The sequence below is a fragment of the Haliaeetus leucocephalus genome, unplaced genomic scaffold (assembly GCF_000737465.1).
Source record: "Haliaeetus leucocephalus isolate CR32 unplaced genomic scaffold, Haliaeetus_leucocephalus-4.0 Scaffold840, whole genome shotgun sequence".
Lineage (NCBI taxonomy): Eukaryota > Metazoa > Chordata > Aves > Accipitriformes > Accipitridae > Haliaeetus > Haliaeetus leucocephalus.
This window is the reverse complement of record NW_010973276.1, coordinates 4,056,498-4,061,351: the sequence shown is the minus strand read 5'-3', so window position 1 is coordinate 4,061,351 and position 4,854 is coordinate 4,056,498.

The following is a 4,854-nucleotide window of genomic DNA, read 5'->3' as shown; positions in this document are numbered from 1 at the left end:
CCCGCCCCCCCCGCCACGCCCGCGCACCTTTAGCCATGACCGCGGCGGCGCGGCCCGGCGCCCAGGAGCCCCCCGCGGCCGGGCTGCCCCGACGGTCCCCGAGGAGCTCCCCCGCCGAATCCAAACGCTCCGCAGGGAGACGCCGCGCTCCCCTCCGCAACCCCATTGGCTTAACCGCGTGCCGATAACCGCTTCCGCGCCCCCGATTGGCGCGCAGAGCCGCACCCCGCCCTCTCCCTGTCACACAGGGGTGGTGGCAGCTCCTGGGAACAGGGTTTAAATGTGCGTTCCCTGGACGCTGATTGGCCCGTGCGAAGGGCAACCGGCGCTCTGATTGGCGGCCCGGGAAGGAACGCCCCTTCCGCGGCAGGGCCCCGCCACGTGGGTAGGACGCCCCGCTGGGAGCGGGCCCCCGCCGGCCCGTCCGTGCCCCGCGGAGCGGCGAAGGGCGCCGCGGGGGGGGGGGCGGGGGTGTCGGTGAGACGTACCCCCCCTCCCGGCCGGTCTCGCGGCGCATCGGCATCACCCAGCGCCGTCCCGTCGATGCCTCCTCCCTCCCGCAGCTCGTCGCGGAGCAGATGGATCTCCGCTCCGGCCTCCCCGGCCGCGGGTGCGCACAGCCACCGCACAGCGGGGACCCCTAATCCTAACGGGGCTGTAAAGCTCTGCTTTGCGAAATTATCGGGCTGCTCTATGCCATGTCTAGCTTCAATCTCCCTGCTTGAAATTTAAGTCCATGAATTCCATCCTCAAAGCTTGCCTGGAGAACAGATACTACTCAAGTATTGGGCTTGAGCGTCAAAACCTGTCCCGTGCAACCCCCTGTTCCGTAACAAGGGCAGCTAAGACATGGCACCACTACAGAGCCGTCCCCAGGAAAGCGTGAGCAGCCTTCAGCATCGACGCCTTGATCAGGAGCTCACGACAGGTGCAGTGCATACACTTCAGAATCGGGAAAGTACGATTGCAAAGAGTAAAGCAGCAACAAGGGCATGCAGGTCGGGCAATGCTGCGGGTTTCTTCTTTGCTAGTGGATGTCATCATGGAAGTTAGGAAATGACCACACAGGGCCTCTTTGGTCAATTATATTGAACAACAACGTATGACTAGTCTTTCTTCTTATCTGCGTTGGCCCTTTTCGGGCTTATCTAACAACAGCCGCCTGTGTGCGCTCAGGATAGGGTCCCATAGTACGTGAGCTGTCGTCACAGGGGAAAGCTTCCCACCCACGGCTCATCTGCAGCCAAAGGCCGCTGCTTGTCCTGCGGGCATTCCTACAGCGACACAATTGGCCAGTACGGGATGGCGGTACAACTGAAAACTATCTCTGTCCTTAAGAAGAACAACAGAAAAAAAAACACCAACGCACTATCAACTTCAGCCAGAAACACCCAGAAGGGACGGCTGCATCCCTCCCGGACAAGACACGAATGCGGCGTGACTGCAGAGGAGATACCAGAAGGCAGCACGGTGATTCAGCCTACCCTCTCCTCATTTTGCAACAGTCCTCTGCATAACCAGGCACTTCGAGAAAAGGCCAAAGAAACCCAGCCCTGCATTGTCACCATCATTTATTATGTCTGTGTCTTCACTAACAAGGCACATGCATTTCACAGAAGGGCAACCAAAATGCACTAGGTGTTTTCCTGTAAACTCCATCGGACACAAGGCTGCAGCCAGCCAATGTCAGCTGGGCGTCATGTTGATGAACTTCTCTGTTAAGGCAGGTATACCAAGCTCTCCAGAAGAGCACCGGAGCCCTTGGCAGACACGGGTCTGATTTTTCCACCCCAATTCACACTGTTCTTTTCATACAGCTAGGATGTGACTGGAAAACACTCTTCATAAATCACTAAAGATGATTTCCTCCTTGTGGTAAGCGAGGAACCCTGTTCCTAATGTCTTGGGAAAGCTCTGGAAACACCTTTACTGTAGTTTTGCTCAGCTTTTGGGGGTTGGATATTTTTAATATTCATTTTATATACGTATATTAAACAAAGCAACAGAGTTTGCACTGAAGCTGTGTGGGCCGCCACTAGAGGGCAAAGCAAGCTAAGTAATTACCTTCCCCAAAGCAACAAAGAAAACAACGTCATCTCTAACGGGCCTCTGCTCTCAGCACGGTGGGATCACGCTACTAATTAACAAAATACGCTGATTTTACCCCCCCGAGCTCTCCTCAGGGAGTTATGGCCAAAAAGCCAGTACCGAGGGGAAGTTAAAAGGTTACCGCACGTAAGGCTATAGCCCAAAATAGGACGCGTCTGTCTGCAACCGCCCCTCACCGTGACTCAGGATACACAGCTGATGGGAAAGTGCCGGCCGACTCCCGTAGTCCAGAGGGAGCAGCACGACTCCCGCCAGCACCAGCTTTAAAACCCAGTGACCTAAATATTATCTCCCGTAGTATGCTCTAAGGGCAGCTCCTGAGAGCGCTACGTGTAATGCGGCAACGTGAAACTGTTCTGTGGGGGAAGGGATGAAAAATTAAATGAGCAAGGCGTTGGATTTGCTCAGGAAGGAAAGAAAATCTTCAGAGTAAATACCTTCAGTCTAAATTAACACTTCACCCAGTGTAAAAAAAAACAACTTATTTTTTTAGGACCGGTTACCTTTGAATTCAAAAATTCAATCGCTTTCAAATATACCAACAAGATGCTTGTGAAATATTTCCACCTAAGAGCAAGCTCTGGCTGTAGTTCTCACACAGCATCTGTCATATTTGCAATTAAATAAATATCACAACATTTACACAAATTACTTATTCACAAGATGAAATCCCGACAATTTGTGTTTCAGCCACTGTACCTCTCCGTTAGAAAGCAAGTAAAAACAATGCCCTAAGGGTAACTCTTGAGTGTTACATTAAGCAACATTATTTTATAAAGTTATATAGTAAAATGCCAGTAGGTGCTAACTACTTTCATAGATTATAAAATACAATTACTTTCAGAACAGCATCTACTAATGATAAAAAAGATCATCTCTGACCAAAAAGGGCATTCAGTGAGATCCTTAAATTACGAGGAAAATCCTACGGAAACAGCATCCTGCAGATAATTCTGCCCGTGCTAATTTCACGCCAATAGGAAGCATCATTGCCATCAGTGGGATTACTCACCTCTCCCAGTCGAGGATGATCATAAACTCTGCTCACAGGCCTGACGGATAACTATCTTTTCAACTCAAGACATCAAAAACGTCACTTTCTCGCCGTGATTGTAGGGAGCTGCTTAGATGCCTTTAATGTTAGATACACCGCATGTGGACTGTACTTCATCATGCCTTTATTTGAAGTGTGTAGAGGGCAATAATCAAGGTATGAGCTGCCATTTAAATTGTTCTTCTCATCTCTGGCTGGACTTCTGTTGTCTTTTTCTCCATTTAGTGTCTGAGCCATCGCTGATTAATCTGAATTACTTAAGTCAGTTTAATTAACATTGCTTTGTCTTTAAATAGCTTAGCCTAAATCTGTCTAATCCTTTATTGGTTATTTTAATCCTCATTAAGTTTGTCTTAAAATAAGCAAGCTTGTATAAAATTGAATGACCAGTACTGGACATTTTAGCAGATTTCATGACTGCCCACACTTAAATGTCTGCTTCAATTTTATGTTAAAGCTCTTAAAATTTTTTGTATTCTTACACAACTGGGAAAATGTTTTAACGGAAGACTGTCTCTTTTAGCCAGCATCTGTCAGTCTGAGGGCCTCAGGTGCTAAAAAGATCTCTCCAAATGTGAAACCAGCTTAAGTAGTCATCAGGTTTTCAAGCATAGTTAGCTCTTTGCAGCAAAAAAAATCGCATTAGCAGCTTGTAAAATACTTGCAAGGGAAAACTCATGTGCCAGCACATCCCCACGGGTGGGGCCTTTCCAGGCTGGTCAGCAGGGAAGGCCCTCCGCATAGCACCGCTGTCACCCCTCATTCTCCTAGGGCAGTCCGGGAAGCTCCTGTAAGGGACGGAAACACCGGAGGCGTGCGACAGGGAGGGCACAGGGAAGGGGGGGACTGTATATATCCCCAAGACGGGGCGGCACCGACCCCGCCAGAGTAGAGTCCTACGAAGCCGCCTGAGCGTGCCCTGACTCGGAGGCGCCCGGGCCCGGCTCCACAGGAACACCAGTGCCAACCGCAGCGGGATGGAACCGAAGGGCCGCCTGAAGGGAGACGCGTTCACCAGCGGCAGCAGGGGCGGGGAGAGACCTAGACAGCCTCACTTCTCCTCAGGCCGGCAGCCCCAGGAGGCCGAGCACCGCGCCCAGCCCGCCCGCTCAGCTCAGCTCAGCTCAGCTCAGCACCCGACCGCAGCCAACGCCGCGGCCTCCGCCTCGGGCGGATACCCGACGCGCATGCGCGCGGGCGCGGCCTCCCCCGCGCGGACACGAGATGCGCCTGCGCACTGCCCGCGCCGCGGCGTCATCGCCGCGGTGTCCCCGCCTCAGGCCCCTCCCATGATGCCTCGAGAAGAGCCAGGTCTCGCGAGAGCGCCTGCCTATCGCGTCCTCGCGGCAGCCGCCATCTTGGAGGAGCCGGGATCACGTGACCGCTTGCAGCCGTTCGCCTCCGCCTTCCCCTCCCCCACCCACCGGGAACCGGGCCCAGATCGTCAGTCTCGACTCTGGCCGCCGCCCTAGGGCTGGGTCCGCCCGCGCGGACGTCGCTCTTTGAGGACGGTGGATACGCCGGGTTTTGGGGTTTTGGTTTGTTTCGTTTTGTTTGCGGGGGTGGGGGAGCTTCCTGCGTTCTCCGTGGCTGGGGCAGGGAGAAACGAGGAGCGGCATGTCACGTGACGGGGGAGCGCGGGGAGCGCGCGCCAAGGCCCGGCGGCGGCAGCGGCGGCGGGGGGCGGAGGG